The 19,423-nt window shown below is 40.0% G+C and overlaps 1 pseudogene; it reads right to left on the minus strand.

The window, feature by feature from the left end:
- Positions 1–10,779: 10,779 nt before the first annotated feature.
- On the minus strand, positions 10,780–11,289 carry LOC145805332 (G-type lectin S-receptor-like serine/threonine-protein kinase At1g11410 pseudogene; annotated as a pseudogene).
- Positions 11,290–19,423: the final 8,134 nt, after the last annotated feature.

Consider the following 19,423-nt stretch of genomic DNA (forward strand, 5'->3'; position numbering starts at 1 on the left):
TGCATTGTAGCTTGCATGCATTCACTGCATCACCCCTCACCTACGGCTCACGCCTTTCCAGGTTGAGCTTGGTCCGGTATGTGCCCGTACTTTTCGCGTTGAAACACAGATCTGAGACTTTTGTGTACGCGCCTATCCCACGCTGGTATGTTGGTTTGAGGGTTGCGGCACCGTTTCTGTGTTAAACGTTGGTTTGTATGCGTGCATGCCTTTCCAAGGCAAAACAAGGTTTGGTCGCGTGCCTTATCCGCTGTGAATACTACATTTGCATCCATTGCATTTCTCCCCAGCAGATTGCATTGTAAATATCCATTGCATATTGTATATATTGCATTGTAGCTTGCATGTATTCATTGCATCACCTCCATTTATGGCTTGTGCCTTTCCATGTTGAGCTTGGTCTGGTATGTGCCCATATCTTTCACGTCAAAGTAAAGTTATGATATTATGTGTACGCACTTATTCCACGCTGGTATATTGGTTTGAGGGTGACGGCACCGTATCTGTGTTAGACGCGGCTTGTATGTGTCCATGCCTTTCCTAGGCAAAATTCAGTTTGGCTGCATGTCATATCCATTGTATATATTACATTGTAGTATAATTTTTGCATCCGGTATTAGGATCATTGGTCTTTCATCAGCAGGTCATTTCCCCACTTATGTCATTCCACCCAATTACTTGTTCTTGTGTCCATCTACATCACTCATAGTTCTGCATGTGTACGCGCCTATTCCACGTTGGTATGTTGGTTTGAGGGTTGCGACACCTTTTCTATGGTAGACGAACTTTGCATCTCCATCAATCTATTTGACATTTGTGTGGTTTTGAACCGCTCGTGATTGGATCATGATTCAATTCCTTTACATATCGATTGCATATCATTTGCATTGTTTTGTAATTTTGCATATCATTTGCATTACATTAGATTCAATTGCATATCATCGCACTATTTGTGCACCCCTTGGTCTAAGGAGACTTTAAATCCTACATTTGCCTTGTCACGCAATTTTCAATCGCATTGTTGTGCATGTTGCTAACGATATCTGTACCTGTTAAGTTTTCTTTCTCTCTCAGGCACGATATTGTATGTACGGTTCATTTGAAGCTGGTGAAACCAGACGAGCCGTACAGGTATTGTATTCTCCGAGCGAGACGCATGGAGAATTGCATAATTCTCTTGCACCCTCTCTGCATTATAGTGTAGTTTGGTTTGTGCTAGCTTAAAACTGTTGCATGTTATGCTTCGTTACAGCTTTCTTTGCATGATCATAAGTTATGCACGACTTCTTACATTATCAATTGCATTTTTCCACTGCCTTTGGGCGCATATCTTTATTGTCTTGCATACTTTGTCTAAGTCTTCGGCCTTGTCAAAAATGGGTCATCTCTGGGCTTTGACACTCACTCCTGTCATTCTTATGACTTTCGAGTTCTGTCAAAAAGGGGCAACTATAGACACCCCATTTTTTACCGTCCTCAAGACTTGGACGTCACCGTTTGAACACTCGGTGATCATCCTTGTTTGTGTTCGTCTTGAGTTCCCGGAGGTCTCGGCTACGCGCCTTGCCTCAGGATCTCTCGACTCGACTGTTTTGTGTTTGGTTTCGTACCAAACACTTGTGTTTTTGCTTGGGAGGGCAGGGAATGGCTTGTTGGCCATGCCCACACTCCACCGGCCATGCATTGAGGCCACTGGCTATGTTTTGTTGCCATCGGCCAAATGTTTGGCCGACCGGCACTATAGATGGTCGACCGGCCATAAATTGTATTTTTGGCTGGCCGACCACTGTTCACCTACTTTTGCAGATATTTTTGTGCCAGCTGTGATAGCTGGCACCCACTTTGCTCCCCTCTATACACGTGTATGGGGGGATCTCCCTCTTGACTAGCTTACTTGAGAAGCTTTGCAAGGGTGATCTCTATAAGAGGGAGGCTCTTCTCCCTCTATTAGGGTTACCAAAAAAACTACAGAGCTCTAAGTTTTAGGGTTAGGGTTTACATATACTCTATCTCTATACTTCTTCCTCCATTTGGTGTATTACTGTGTGTTTGTTCTTACTATTGCACACAAACACCTACCATTACACCATACCTTAGTTGCTGAGGCATAAGGGGCTTGTTCTTGGAGATTTTGGACTGGTTTGAACCTAAGGAAGCTGCTGGTCTTCCATTTTTGAAGCGGGTCTACAAGGGTAACAATCTTACCCCTTTTTTTCCATTTTTGCATAGCTTTTTTGACTACATTACACCTATTTTCGAGCTTAGCATATAACATATAAAAGTCTTGTTTTTGCCTGCTCTAAATAGTTGTTTAAAAGTGTTTTGAGCTTTGGGGTTGTTTGACTCCTCTTAGGGCTTGTTTGGCCCCATTTTGTGCCATTTTGGTTGAGCTCCGGGATCATCTTGTTTGGGCCTCCTCACCACTGAAATCTTGAGCGATTTTAGTGGTGAGGATGGTACCTTAAGGTCCTAAGAAGGAGAGGGCCACCCCCTCTCCTTGTTGTCCTTGAAAAGAGCCATTTAAGCCTCATTAGTGAGCACCTTGTTTAAGTGTATGATGGCCATGCCTTAGCTATTTTTTTGTGCTTATATTGCCATGTACTACCTCTGTTTTTACTTGGTTTAGGCACATCATGCTTGCTTCACATACTTGTCTTGTAATGCCATGTTTTAGCCTTAACATGCTTTGTGCTTTGAGCCTTGTTCTAGCATGATTTAGGCCTAGCTTTGTGAAGCTTTTGTGCATGTCTTAGTGTGCTTTAGCTCTGTTTTCAGTTGCTTTGGTCATGCTCAACATGCTTTGTATAGTCTCTTTGCATTCCAGCTTGTAGGCCTTGAATGTGTGATGTCATGAGCATGCTTTTCTTGCTTTAAATTAGTTGGTTTGGCACCTCTATTTTATGCAATTTCAGAGCTTATAATACATGCCATTGGTCCATGTTTATTCTCTTTTAAGTGTGCTTAAAGCTATCTCTACGCGCCTAAGTATTGGACCTTGCATGCATGCCTATTTGTATGTGTTGTGGCTTCCATCCCTGAGCATGTTGGCCACTGTTTTAGGCTTGTTTGAGGGCTGCCTAACTTAGTCTAAGTCCATTCTCGCATGTTGTGGCATGCTCACCTTGTGTGTTGATTGCATACTTGGCTTATCATGTGTTGTTGCATGTTTAAGTGGCTTTGCATTTGGCATGCATTTATCTTGGTTAGGTTGCCTAACATGTTGTCACATGCCTTGCCTACTTGCATGCCCACATTACATTTTGTATGCTTGTCATTCCATGCCTTGCATGATCGATTCCTTAGGTTGTGTGCTTAGCATCATTACTTACTTGTGTGTTCATATTGCATGCCTAGTTCACATGCCTAGGTTGCATTACATTGACATGCATGCCTCACCTCTTGATCAAGCCATGATGGAGGTTGAAGGCTCCCTTGTATGTTTATATGCATTGCATTACATTTGAAATCAAGATGGCACACTTGGCCCCTTGGGCCACCACGCATTGAAATGCGCAATTAGTGATCCGAGAGCCAAGAACCATGTCCCTTTGAGTCATAAACATGATAAGGGATGGGTTGGTGCACACATTTTCTTGGAACGTATTGCCATGCCATGTTTTGCCCTCTGTTGCTGTCAAAACAGTTTCTGCAGGAAGTTTTGGCAGGTCGGCTACATACAGTACCGACCAACCAACAATTTGTGGCCGATATCTCCACAGGTGGTCGATGACCATTCCCCATGGCTGGTGATCATTCCTCATGGCCGGTGGTGTTCCACAGAACTTAGAGAAGCAACCTTGAAGTTTGTGCAATTTTCAGAGGTGCCAAACAGTAAAAACAGAGGCAACTTGTGCATGGCAGTGGACTCCCGAGCGGAACCGAGCATGCATTGCATTGGGCCCTCTTCCCGAGGCTGCTTCTACTGCTTAATTAGCTTATTTAATTTGCTTAACTAGTTAATTGTCTGTAATATTTAATTAGCTTGATAGTTAGTTAATTTGTATATTCTTTTGGTTCCTCCGAGCGAGGGCGAATTTGTAATAAGTATGGGTCTGTGTGTGCATGTCTTCCAGCCCTAACCCCCACTTCTTTCTCCCTTTTACTTACCTGCTTTGATGGTTAGTATTAGGGCATATTTAATTTAGCATACCTTATGCTATGCATGCGTGCATTCATACATTTGTCTTGCATGCACCGGGCTCAGCGCATCATGCTAACTGTATTGTATTTCAATCCCAAATTGAATATATGTTATCTGTCGCATTTCACATGCCATGTTTAGAATAGTCGAGCCTGTCTAGATTACATCTTTGCATGTGTTGCATTAGCCATTTTGAACATGAACTAGGATCATGCATATGATTACTAACTAGTTTCTGTTTTGGCTTGGAGTACCCGGTAAGTTCTTATGCTTTAGCATCCTTGCATACGTGTCAGTGTTGCCATGACAGCATGTTTACCATGAGGCTATTTGCTTACGTGTTATAACTGCTTAAATGCTTGTGGGTGAAGGTTGAGTTGCTTAAATCGGAACAATGCATCGAATGCAAGTTTTAAGCCCACTTGAGGGTGGCAAAATTCATGTCTTAGCCTGCTCGCAGATAGCACCATCAAACCATTTTTCAAACATGCAATGTTTCGTTCCAATTTAGGCGATTTGATCTATACTTGTTTGTTGTGCGCATAACATAGTAATTCTAGGCTAATAACCGGAATAAGACCACGTAATGTTTTCAAAATAAGATATCATGGTTTGTTGAGGCCGATCTTCGGATCGAGCGAGAGGGGGTGCTCATAGCTTACCTTCCCCAATCGTACCCAAGTTCCTAAGCCGAGGCAACTTTGGTGATGACGGACATGCGGCCTTAGGCAAACGAGTCAGGGTTTCCTAAATTCCCCCATATAAAATATTTAGGTGGCGACTCTGTATCTGGCAAAACAGTCCATGTTTGCCGGATTTGGACTCTTTGGTTCAGATTAAGAACCGTGACAATTTGATAGTCCGAACTGTAGTGAGCCCAATACGAACAGAACGGGGGGACCCATCCTCCCGAGGTGTTCGGGGGCGCGTCTACAGCCCTCTATTTTGGTTATTGGATTGTAGTTGTGCGTTTGGAACAGGTTGGTTGCTTGTTTTTTCAAACCTTTGTTACCCAGATTTTTGCTCCTCCACTCGAGCGGCCACTCTTGCACTCGAGCAGGCTTTGCGAACTATTAGTACTTTGCAGGTCTGCAAAACTACTGGGATAGTTTTTTCTACGCTTGAGCGGCGTTTTCTACATTCGAGTGGATATGCGCTCGAATGGCCCTTTGTTGCGCTCGAGCGTCGGTTTGTTGTCTGCAAAACTTCTGGATGTGTGTTTTCTACGCATGAGCAGCGAATTCTTGCACCGAGCAGTGAACGTTCATTGTGTCTTGGCGCTCAAGCAGCCTTTATTGTGCTCAAGCGAAACAATTTTTTTGTGTCTGACGCTAGAGCGTCAACTCTTCTGCTCGAGCGGATTGTGTGTATTTCAGATCGCGAAAGTGACATTTTATATCATTTTTTCATTCTTTTCTCTCTCTAAAACTTTTCAAGAACCTAGATCTTGACTCTCTCACTCTGTAAAATACTCTCTCTCTATATTTTGGCCTAGATCCTTTGGGTTCTCTACCCTAGTGTCTTTGAAAAAAAGTTAGAGCATTCCAAAAGCTTCATTTTGATCTGATTAGAGTTTGGTTTCGCCATCGTTGAAGTTTCGTCCTTGCTCCATTGATCTTCTAAACTTGAAGTAGGGATTTTTTACACTTTAATATGGTTTTTAACTTAGTTATTTGTCATTATGTAAAAATGATGGGATTTTGGGGTAATGTGAACAAACCTAGGGTTTGGGTGTAAAATGGAAAGAGGGGTTTCAGGTGAATGAGGGATAAATGATTGTAGGGTTTGAAAATGATGTTGTATGGGATCAAATTGTTGGTTTTGGTACTTGGTTGATACTTGGAAAAAGAGGGAGTTTGCCCTAAAATGATTATGGTGTTTATTTCGTATAAATAAATAAAATTGGGGTTGTTAACATGAAATTGAACAAGTATAGAAATAAATAGTGGAATTTAGTAGATGATATGCCTCATCTTTGAAATTTTTGAATAAATTATCTGTCTTGAGATTGTATATCTATTTAGAAATAACTGTATTGGGCTATCGGTGGAAAATAGGTATGATTGTTGTAGAAATTGCATGAGGATTAGGTAAATTAAAACTAATCCATGGTTGGTTATCATTGAATATGATTGTGTTGTAAACACATTGTATATATATGATTATTTGGGAGGAGAAAATGAATGTACTCCATATATGATTATGTGTTTAAATACATTTTATATGTATGATTGTTTGGGAGGAGAAAGGGGATGGACTCCATTATAATTAAGTTAGCTGGAGTGTCCTGGGTGAAAGTCCTGAAATTTATACATGGGTGCCGATCCTACGGACAAACTTTTTGTAAAATGGCAATTTGAAGTGTTTGTGTGTAAATGGTGTGATTGTAGAACCATTGAGTTGTAGTCTCATTTAGGTTATCGAAGGAATAATGAAATTGGCTCATGAATTGAAATGAGTTGAAGGAAAATGAAAAGAAATATAGATTTGGCATTCTATGACTATATAAAAATGTGAATGTTTTATCCCTGGCATTGTATATGCACCTTGCACTTATGTCTTTGTTAAATCTCATATATTGTGTAAGATTATTTCTACTGAGCTGTGGCTCACCCTATTTGAAAAAACATTTTCAGGTGACGATGGCATGCCTCCACCAAGGTAATAACATTGGAGGGATTTTTGGGAAGCAAGGGCTTCTTTGTTTTGTTTCACTTTTTGTATAGCCTAGGGCTTAAAGTTTATGAGCTACTCCCATTTTTGTTGTAACCAAGCCAAGGCTTGGAAAGGTGTAAGCCTATAGGGTATCTATTTATGTTAAACTCTTTTTGTACTATTAACTTTATGAAATGAAAGAACATTACACTCTGATGCATGTAATTATTTAGTTATATTTCGGTTAAATCTATGGTTATATTTTAGGGTCGTTACATACTACGCTAAAGCCAGTATTGAGGTTGTCGGCACCTTTTCTGTGTTAGACGTGATTTGTTTTGTGTCCAGGCCTTTATCTAGGTAAGATGTAGTTTGGCCTACGCCCTTTATTCACTGCACCCATTATATTGTCCTTTGTCTTGCTGCATTCAGCATTCAGCATTATCTTTCCCCAACAGATCATTCATCACTTATATCATACCACCCAATTACTTGTACTGTTTCTCTTTCTGCGAAAAACATAGTTCTGCATGTGCTCGCATCCCTTTCATGTTGAAACATGGTTCTATTATGTGTAAGCATCCATCCTACGCTGAGGCTAGTATTGAGGATGTAGGCACTTAGCCTGTGTTAGGCATCATTTGGTTGTGCCCACTTCGTTTCTATATAAAACGTAATTTGATTTGCATCTCCATTCCTTTATGGTATTCGTGTGGTAAGCACTACTTGTGGTTTGCATGATTTCGTTACATTGCATATCATTTGTATTATTTCGTTACATTGTATATCATTTGCATCTTGCCCCCGAACTATGCTGGTTTGATTCCTTGCAACGGGATACGTAGGCAACCCTCAGGTTCAACCAATTGCATCTACATTTTATTTGTTTGCCCAAGTCTTACGGCCTTGTCAAATTGGGTCGTCTTCAGGCTTTGACATTCACTCACGTCATTTCATGACTTCGAGCTCTGTCAAAGAGGGGCAATTGTAGACACCCTATTTTTGACTGCCCATAAGACTTGGGCGTCACTAATTGATCACTCAATGATGAAAGTTATGTTGTACAAACGTTCAATTTCTTCAGCAAGAAGAGCTTCTAAATCCCAACCTTACACCCCATTTTGGACTAAGACTATTTTGACAAAACAATTTTAGACCTCAAAACCCTCTTTTTCAAAATATTTTTCCCAAAAGTTTTTACGATGTTCTGAGGCTCGCATTTTGTTAAAAATCGCACTTTTCGGTAAATCGAGTAAGGACAAAGTGAAAACAAATGAAAGAGAGGTGCAGTCTTGAAAATTATTTTAAAATATCTTATTTAGAGATTTGGAGTTGAGTAAAATTGGAGGGGAGGGAAGAAAACTAGTTGGGGAGTAAGTTGGGCATCAATTCATTAGGATAGAAATGAGCAGCCTTCACTAAAATAGGCATATCTTTTTGCACACTTAGAATTTAGATGTGAGACTGCCACCATTGGAAAGTAGACATCCGAGACTTCAATTTAGACACAATAATGACCTAAAACCAAGTCCAGATAAGAGCGATTTACCCGTTTGAAGTCGGGCCTGGAAGTAGATTTTTGCCTGCCAGCCACTTGTGTAAAAAGTCAAATTTTTACAGATATTTGTTGTCAGTTGTTCCCACACTGTAGCAGTTTTTCCTATACAAATATTTCTAAGATAAACACATGGTTTCCTATATATAGATGACCTTCCCTCATGGTTTGAGTGTTAGAAAAATGTAGGGGTGAGAAAATATTTTTGAAGAGCAAATTTTGGAAAATTCCTCTCTCTACAATTCTCTCTCTCTCTGGCAACTTGCATAGCCTTTGCCAAAACACTCTAAATCAGACCTGGAGAGCTTCTTTTGAGGTGATTTGAGCTTGAATTTGAGCTCTTAAGGCACTTAAGAGTATGAAATTGGTGGTTTGTAACTCAAAGAAGCTTTCCTCTTCAAGAGGTATACCTTCTAGTCCTTTTGTACCATCTTTACACCACTTATTTTCCATCTTTTCTTGCTATTTATTACATGTATTTTTGGGCTGAAACTTATATTTTAAGGCCATTAAAGGTAGAGGGGTTGATAACCCTTCTTTGAACCTTGCTTCTAAGGTCTTTGCTCTTGTGTTTCCCACCTTTTCATCATTTTTTTTTTTAGTTTTTACCACTATTTTTCAAAGGTTTTTCAGAGGCAAAAATCATGTTTTGAAGTCCCAAAAGTGGAGGGGTTACCCTTTCCTCCTTGTGCTTGTGTGCTAGTATTAATTCCTCAATATTTTAGCCTATTGTTTTAGCTATTTTTGTCTTCATTCCAGCACTTTTTTGGACTATTTTAGGACTGTTTTTAGTTATTCATTGCATTTGAGCTTTTTATAGCATTCTTGTAGTATAATGGTCCTCATAGGCTTGGTGGTTTAGGCCTTAGCCACCAACCTATTTGAGTTGATAGTGTTTATTTCTTACTTTTCATACTTGTATTCATCTCTAATCGCCTCTGCAACCTCCCTCCTTTCTTGGCTTTTTCTTTGTTTTGAAAGTTGTTGCAAACTAGTTGCTTGTTTAAGCTTGAGATAGAGGTATTGTGCTCAATGGTTTAATCCCTTTAGGGGTTCATTACCAACGGCATGACATCTCTCTCATGCCCAAAACAATTCTTTGTTTGGTACTTCTTTCCATTAGAGGACTTAATCTTCATTTTTGGACTTAATGAACTAAGGAATGGATGGTAATTAAAATGAAGTAATAAAATTGAGACTAAACGTGATGCAAGATAAAATCAACTTGGGTTCAATCGGATGTTAATTGAACCCAATGAGTCTTGAGTCGTTTCATACTCGTTAGTGATGTAAATGGTTCAAGAGTCAATGTCAACCACTTCCCTTGATTCAATCCATGATAGGGAGGAGGTTTTTGTTGGTCTTTTATTATGCATTCATTGAATTGTGTCCCTTGGTTCATAAGTCGTCACGTAATGAAATTGCGTTGATTGATGGCTTGCGAACCAAACTTACCCCTCCTTTGATCTGTTTGCTGAGAAGGAGAGGAAGGGTGGACAAACGTCCTCTGAGAATACTCTGGTCTGTGCTCTGTTTTTCCTCTGTTACTGCAGGAGAGAACCAAAATCAGTAGCTGGCAGACCATTTTTTCTAAACGGCAACCCACTATTAGTGGCCTGCCGGCCACTACTTTTGGGTTGCCAGCCACTTAATAAAAATAAAAATAAAAAAGTAAAAGTGTAATCATACAACACTTCCATTGCAATTGAGATTAAAATGGCACACATACTGAGAGAGAGGAGTTTTTTCCTGATCAATTAGAGAGGCCAGAGGATGCTTATCTGCCATACCATTTTTGTTTGTCACTGGTTGTCACATGGGGCTCCAACTCATAACCTCCACTACAGAGTTAGAGAACATACCAAACTAGTAGTTTTTCAAATTTATTAATACTCCATTTATTTGATAAAAAATATTATTCCCACTTTTGTGTGCAGTACTACTAAAAATAATGTCTAACACACATTTTGGGTGGAAAAATGTTGATTTGGGTAGAGTTTTACCACCTAACCAACACCAATACTCCTAGCACCACTACACTACCACCATCAATACTACAAACTCCTAGTACATTATTTTAAGGGTCACAACTAAACAAAAGAAATATTATGGGAAAAATAGTTTTTCAACCCAAAACATTTTCCTTTACAAAATAAATTTGGTTGAAAAACCCCTCTTTAAAAAAAAATTAAAAAAAATAGATTAAGAGATTTAATCTCAATAACTTGATTGTCTTGTAAATGACTTTGTAGACACAATTGTTCGCTTTTCTTTGCACAAAACATAAAACTTACTAATAAAAATTCAACATGAGTTAATAATTTAACATACCTAACTTGATCGCATCCACCCGTACGTACAAGTCCAATCCCCCATTAGACAACACTCTTGTATCTGTCAAATTCCCATACCATGTGATGCAAATGCCTCATCTTCCACTCGTGTAAGCCGAGCATGAACAATTTCTCAAACACTTGTCCTCACAGGCTTCCTTGCTCATGTTCATCTCAGAGCGTGCCATCCCGGAGGTATCAGGAACCTTTACATTTGCAACCTTAACGAACCCTTCACCGTTACTACACGTGGCAATTGTCTCACCACGCTTCCTCTTGCATCCACCTGACCCATCTCGTAAATTCCAGTCTTGTGCTGACCTAGGTTCATATCCTGGGAGGCACGTACACTCGAACGCACCCCCATTGTTTGGGTCATAATTACCATATGGACCACACTGGCCGCAATAATCACATTCATCCTTTGGGGCAGACCAGAAGCTGACCCATTTAGCATTGTCCTCGTTCCACGTACTTGCCTTTATGTACCCTAATTCGTCCATGAACAATAATGATATTAGTGAGGCATTAGCGAGACTGTACATCACAGATAACTCTTTATTGTTGTCGATATATCTACCATTCATTATGAAATTAGCTGACATTATGCCACTCCATTTGTCACCAATCCATGGCCCGGTTCGCCATAATCGGGTTGGGCCCTTGTTAAAGAATGCCTAGGGCGTCACACAGGGGTCCATCCGATAGAAATATTCCCCAGTACCTGGATCATCACGTGACTTCCAAGACGTCAGGAACTAGTATTCGTAGGATAATCAAAACTTTGCCACAAAACAACACTACTACTGTTGGCTTTTTGGCTTTCAAAAGTTATTTTTGTAATTATAAGCGCGCCAGCAAGGATCAATCAGTCCTTACAGAATGTTAATTGCCAACCAATTATCAGACTATTGTGTTTTAGTTCTTTCAGCCTCAATGAAAAGGACTTTTACTGGTGGCTTTGTTTAGGAGAATTAAGCAAACAATGATTAAATGAAGAACAGTTGTAGCATTTCATTAAATAAAAATGAAAGACTTAAAATGATCCAATTCAGCCTTGTAGAGGTTTACAGCAACAATCTACTTGAAACTACTCCTATGAACGAAGTGCAATGCAGGAATTTTAAAGTACATAAATGTAAAGAACAGGAAACGTAAAAATTGGAAAGGAAATAAAGTTAATAAAACTGGTTTTTTGGATCTGAGTCTGGGGGATTTTTCTGGGGCCTTCTCTACTATTTATACTTCTCAATGACAACCGTCGAAATGGACTTCTAACTGTTAAACCATCCCTCCATGACCTCTGATCATGCTTCCTTGCAGTTAGCTCCACTATGCCATATGCAATTAATCTTCCCTCCTGAATTTTGAATTTAAATATATGCGTAACCGTTGAAGCCATGTCACCATGCATCTCTCTACTGATCCAGTGCTACGCAGATCTACAAAAACCAATAATAACTGCCACGTGTGTGATCATGATTGAAGACTTGAATTGCCTTCCCATGTTGCCCTCATCTTGCCACGTGTCGAACTGTAATTGGCTAATACAAAATATGTAGCCAACATTACCCCCCGCACTAATATACCCAATACTTGGTGATATTAGTGGATTAAGGCATTCTACCCACGTCTTAAAACGTGCATGGGCTTTTGCATTTCTCAGAAATGCAACTGTCATTCATCATTTGCATTAAATTCTCTTCTAACTCTTGAACACTCCCACCATCTCAGTATTCGAAAAGACTGATTCATCTTTTATGGCCAAGCCAATCTTCTCTTACATTGATCATGCATACGAAGAGTTATTTGATGACACTGTTCGTCCTCGAAAGAACCTTCATGCATTGATTAGCCGTCTTTATCCACCTCCATTTATACAAGTTATAGAAGCTTTTGCAAATCATCGTCCTTCGAACCAAGAACCTACTACTTACAATTCTCTAGAACACAAATTTGCAATCATGGATATCGGAAGCTCTTCTTCTAGAACGAAACTATCCGCGTAGGACGAAGCTGCTGCTGCTTCTTCTTCTTCTATGGCTTCTGGCTGGGGAACTTGGTCCACCACTGCCCAACCTCAGACAAGGGAACACATTCATCATTGTTTCCCTGAATTCGATGACCCTCTTGATATTCCTCCTTCCAAACGTAGTTCAGTAGTATATCCATATGTTTCTATTAATCGTAGACACAGTCTTGAAGACAATCTGCTTACATCATGGTATACTTATACCTTGCCATCTCGGATGGTTCGAAGTGTCCCACATCCCGTTGAAACTCTAGAGATTAGCCCTGCGCTTTTAGCCAAAAAGGCAAAACTTTACCCCTCTGATTGGCTAGAATATGTGACCAGGCCTGAATTTCTAGACTCACCCAGGGAACCTCCGACTGCTCCTCCTCTCCCTTCTAACCCAGATTGGATTAATGAGTTGAAGCTCACTCTCTCTGAGGGCCAATCCTTTCCCCTTTACAGGGTCCCAGTGCCTCTAACTCCCTATTAGCAATTCAGGACTCAGATATTGCTTGCTGCATTCTTTCATTTATCCTTCGAGGTCCTTCAAAATGATATTTCCCACCAAAACTTTCTATGGGCTTGTGACATTATGTCTCGAAGCCATCTCCTTAACCCTGTGGCCCAAACGGAGCTCTGTACCTTTTTAGACCAACTTCCTCTTCTGCTCGACTGGCACTTCCATGCTTCTATTGCCAGTGAAATTCTGGATGAAGCCATTTCTGCTCGAACCCAGGTTCAATATGAGGCAGAAAACCTCCTCGATGACTATGAGGCCTTCAAGAGCCCGGATTTCGAGTATGGGAAGGATGTAGCGATGAGCGAAGTGCATGGAGAGGAAGAAATGGACGCCAAAGCACTCAAACAAACAGAATTTGAAGTGAAAGCCCAACAACTCACTTCTCAATTAAGGGCTTACCAATTAGATAAGCCAAACCTAGACAAAATAGAGGATAGAGTAGGAAAAGAGTTTTCTTTTATTGAATTTTGTTGGACTAAATTTCATGACCTTGTAACTCTGTCCATTCCATACTTCTACGAAATTGAGAATGTAGTCCAATGAATTCCAATGTAAATAAAACTGGGCTTTCCTAATTCCATTTGTTAGATTTTAATTGTAAACTGTATGGTTGCTGCGCTTTGACTCCTCAATGTCATCCCAAATTCTAACTCAAACTCTTTCAAGGTGTGAAATCTTCCCTTGAAGAAAACAATTATTGCCTTTTATGCTGACTCTAGGATCGACATAATTCTTCAGCTATCAATTTCGAATTAACCAACTTTGTCTTTCGAAAACTTGATTTGATGATATAATAGAAGTTCAATTTGAACCTTTCCAACATATGGAAGGTAATTGACAACTTTTGTCGGTTTCCTTTCAGAAGCAAAGCTTCGAATTTATCAATTTTGCTCTTCAAAACTCGACTTGATCATATCCAGTTCCCCAACAATATGGTTAATCAAGCAATTTCAAATCAACCAATTTTGTTTCAAACAATCAGCCTACATTTTCCAAGATATGGAAATTTCTTTTAAATACTGAATAAAACAAAAGTGATCTCTTCTGCATACTATCACACCAGCTCTCAATTTCTAGCTATAAGGTATTTCAAATTTTGTTTCGAAGGATTCTACTCTCATTAAGAAACCTAAAATAGGTCTTTAATCCTTTTGAAGTAAAATACCTAAACACTCTTTCACCGTGAGGCGTGGAATGTGCTTCGAAGTAAGCTTTCGACATTCGAAGCCGCTTGTCATTTAATTTTGGCACCAAAATTTGGCTTCGAAGCCAAATATGTTATTTCGAAGCTGACATCAATATTTGAGTTGTGTTTCCCTCCAAAGTTATCAATATTGAGGGAAACTCTTCGTATCTGTACTTTTAATACTTCTTTACGAATTCCACGATATATTTTCCAAACACAATAGTTTTAAAACCCTTTTTATTTCGTGTTCTGAATTCACTCGTTTATTAAATACACAAACCCTTCCCTTCTACTAATCCTCCATTCCTTGCTGCTCATCATCAATGGATTCTTCTTCACTGAAAGTACCATCTGGCAAACGTACAAGCCCAACCATGGCTTTGAAAAGATATATTGAGGAAGAGATCGCCAAATTTACAGCTGATAGGTCAAGTGCCATAGACGAACGCCTCTTTGTTCCTCGCCATAGCGACAAACAAGAATATGTCCTAGGTCCCATCATTCGAGAAGCTCCCGCTCAACTTCCAGCTTTATACCCTCGTTTGGAGGACCACTTTCTTCTCTATAAATGGGGGCTTGACTGGGGAAATTGGAGAATGAACCAACCTCACCGTTGCTGGCCGACATTGAGGGCTGAGTGGGAGGAATGGTATGACAGAGTTGTGCCTGCAAGAGAATGTGACCTACAAGAGCTCTGTATTCTCGACGCCCTTCATCTTTCCAGGTTTATCATTCCTAAAGACACTTTTTTGATTCCTGCTGCTCTTTGCTTTTGGAACATGGCTTTTAATTTTTTTCAGTTTCGGTGTGGTATGATGGCCCCCACCGTTCTTGATATCTTCCATCTCTTAGGGCTTTCACTACTTGGTACTCCTTTTATACCCAGCTACCCAGACATTTCTGTTAAGTTTTCCCTTCCACCCTTAAATTCCTCCTACAGTGATTTTGTAAAGGCTGAAAATAAAAGGGAAGGCCCCAGGAGAGATCGAGAACTCTTTTCTTTTATTTTATACTAGTTGTGTAAATTTCTCTTTTGTACATCATCTCAGCGGATCATGCTTGAGTTCACCCCACTTGCGACGGCCCTTGTTTTGAAGAAACGAATAGCCTTAGCCCCTTACCTTTTAGGCCATGTCTATAGAGCCTACTCCCAATTTTGTGAAAGACCTCTCGACATCAATCAGGGAGGCCCTCTCTGGGTGCTTCAACTCTAGCTCTTTGCATACTTTACTGACCTGCATCCTAAGTGCTTGAAGTTTTTAGTTCAAGACCCTAGTACTTACGGAGAAAAGTATGCTAGAGTTTCTTTTTATCCTGCTTCCTTTGCTTACTGCCTCACCTTTTTTCATCAACTTCCTATTTCCCCAACTGCCACCTTCTTTTGCCCCTTTGATGCCAACAAAGGACCAACTTGGTTGCAAACATTCTTGGCTGATAAAAAGTGTTCCATCCCATCACACAAAGATATGTGGGCTTCCATTTTGTTGCCGAGGGAACTGTTCATTGGTACTTTAAACCCTCAAGCCTACAAGTGCATATCTGAGGTATATTGTCCTTCTCAGTTTGCCAGACAATTTGGGCTTACTCAAGGAATTCTCATTCCACTCTGCAGTCTCTCGAATGTCCATCTCACAGCTAAAGATCTAAGAGTACCCAAATCCAAACTAGAGGAGGCAACATTTAGGCTGTTGAAAGACTTGAGTGAGTTCAAATTTGCACCCTTCATCCCCTCTGGTTTAGCTTTAAAGAGATTTCAAAATTGGTGGACAGCCAATATGAAAGTGCATCTAGCCATACATTCTCATGATTTACTGATAGGACTAGGTGTGCCTTCTAAGGCTAAACCAACAACAGTCGAGAACATTCCCTCTCTTTCCACAGCTGCCAAGACTATTCCTGCAGCCTCACCCCATCTTGCTAAAGTTACCAAAGCTGCTTCGAAAAAAGGTATGTATTTTTAGGTTTCTTTTCTTTTAGACTCTTTTGTTTGTTTCCTTTACATTTATACCTCTTGGTGTAAGGTTTCCACAAGAAGAATCTCCTAAGAGAGCTGAATCTCTAGCTACTCTCAAAGACAAACATCAACAGAAAAAGAAAAGGAAGCTAATACGTACTCCTGAAGAGTCTGAATCTCATATGGAAGAGAGAGAGATTGAGAAAGAGCAGGAAATACCATTACAGAGGAAAAAAAGAAAGAAGATAACTATCTCTCCTTTTGATTTAGTCGAAGACCCCACTCATGAGGCAGCTGCCAAAGTAGTAGAGGAGGAACTCACTCCTGAAAAGTCTAAATCTCAGATTGAAGAGAGAGAGATTGAGATAGAGCAGGAAACACCATTATAGGGAAAAAAGAGAAATAAGATGACTGTCTCTCCTTCTGATTTGGTCGAAGACCCCACTCATGAGGCAGTTGCCAAAGCAATGGAGGAGGAACATTCCAAAGAAATAATTATTTTTCAAAGATCTGGGAAAAGGCGACAGCAACAATTACTAAGGGATGAAGCAGCTGCCACTGATGCAACCCAAAGGGAAACAATGAGAAGGCAACACACTGCCGAGCATTATTCCCTCCGTAATTCTCCCGTCATTGCCACCACCTCTTAAACTAGTAATTTCCTTTCATGTCCCCACTTTCTTTTCCCAAATTGTTGATATTGAGACTTAACATTGTTTTGTATTTCTTCTTTTGCAGTAACAACTACTTTGCCTATTCTTCCAATAAGGACTCCATCAGTTTCAGTTGAAGTTGAACAGCCTCAGGATGTGGAGCCCATTCAAATAATTGTCCCACTTCCTGGCCCTATATTTTCCATACCCTTCTTGAGGCCAAGTATTCCAGCTCCTTTTTCTTCTGGCTTAACTCCATACCTCTCTCATTTGTCTTTCGATTTTACTCAATTTGATTCTCTTTTGAGCTTTACTTCTCCTCCCCTTCCTAAGGAAATTCCAGCTGTTACTTTAGCTTTGATGGTAGCTGACTCCTATAGAGAAGGTACTGGTAGCTCTCCAATCCATCATCCATTGTCTTTGCCTAGCTCCAGTCCTTTTTCTCTTGACCAACTGGTAGCCAAAACTATAGAGATTACTAAGGATACTCCACCTACTTCTCATATTCCTATGCAGTCATTTCTTCCTTCTACCAAGGCTCCTCCTGCACTTTCCATGTCAATGGATGAGGTGGATATCTTTGAGGCTAGACTTGTTAGTCTTTTTGACATACCTTCTACCTCTCTAATGACTAGCAATGAGACTGAGCCATTAGTTCTAGCTGATTCTCTGCTAGAAATTTTTTAGAGCTCTTCCTCCAGTGGTAAGACTTCCTTGCCTTTGATAGACTTGGATAGCTGTCTGGAGTTGCTGACAACCTTTTCGAGGATTCCTTTTGAAGCCTTACAAAGACCTACAATCAAAAATGGCTTCCTGCAATGCTGCAAGATTATTGAACAATCCGGCATGACTGTTTCAAGTCATTTATCTCAGGCAGCAGCCACCGTAGATTTTTATATCAACATCTGTCATGCTGCTAAGGCTGCAGAAGAGAAGTTGCTGAGAGATCAGAGTTTTGTTTCTAAAGTTCATGCTGAAGTGTCAGAACTGAAAGAACAACATTCCTCTGTCTCCCAATTTGAAGGTCGACTGTTGGAAAAGAAAGCTCAACTTGAGGAAGAATTATCAGTAGTTAGTCAAGCTTTGAATCGGACTACTACCGAGTTGCAAATCACTAATCAAGAGCTATCTAATTGAAAGCAAGAAATGACTATAGCTATTCAATTGTTTCCATTCCTCAAGAATAGAGAATCTATTGTAAAAGAACAATTTAAACATTGTACTGACTTTTGGGGCAATCTATGGCTACATGTATTTGACTCTTTATGAAATAAATTCTTATTTATCATTGAAGTGTTCTCATGTTCTTTTATTTAGCACTTATTCTATTCCTTGTGTTTCCCACATGGTTGGATAATAAGGCTTCAAATATCTGCCACTAATCTTTTTGGGATGTACATATCCATTCAAATTTCTCAAATGGTATGCTCCAAAAGGTAGGACTCTATGAACTTGATATGGTCCTTCCCAGTTAGGTGACTATTTGCCAAACTTATGGCTTTTAATCCCTATTGGGAGTATTGTCTTCTATACCAAATCATCTTCATCAAAGCCAATGTGTTTGACTTTCTTATTATAGTTTTTGGCTGCTTTCTTCTTTTGGAAAGGAATGCTATTTAATGTCAGAATTCTAGTTTTATCTATACTTTCTAACTCCAAGCACATACTCTGATGGTATTGCTCAATATCTAACTGGTCTTGGAATCTCAGCCTTAAGGACTTAACATTAATTTCCACAGGTAGCACTGCATCATGCCCATATACTAAGGTATAAGGAGTAATTCCTGTGCTTGACCTTGGAGAAGTCCTATAAGCCCACAATACATCCAACAATAAGTTATGCCAATCCCTAGGATTGTCTTCCACAACTTTCTGTATTCCTTTTTTCAAAGCCTTATTGGATGATTCAGCTTAACCATTGGCTTGGGCATAATAGGGAGTGAAATTAACAAGGCTAATTCCAAACTCTGCCACAAAAGACTTTACCATTTTTCCATCAAATACAGTCCCATTATCAATAGTTATAGCCTTTGGGATACCAAATCTATGGATTAAATCCTTAATGAATCCAATGACTTCAGTCTGGTTTACAGCCTTGTATGGCATAGCTTCAACCTACTTAGTGAAGTAATCAGTGGCCACTAAAATGAAACAATGATGCTTTGAAGAGGGTGGGTGTATTTTCCCCATCATATCCATGATCCATCCTCTAAATGGCCAAGGCTTCACAACTGCATGCAGGTTAGTTATGGGCACGTGCCTTATTGTGCCATGCTTTTGGCATGCTTGGCAACCTCTTACATACTCTATGCAATCCTTAAGGATAGTTAGCCAATAGTAGGAATACCTTCGAAGCAACCATCTCATCTTCACACCAGGCTGATGAGCACTACAAATGCCTTCATGAACCTC

This window comes from Camellia sinensis, chromosome 13, assembly GCF_055761805.1.
Source record: "Camellia sinensis isolate YWXY chromosome 13, ASM5576180v1, whole genome shotgun sequence".
NCBI classification, from domain to species: Eukaryota; Viridiplantae; Streptophyta; class Magnoliopsida; order Ericales; family Theaceae; genus Camellia; species Camellia sinensis.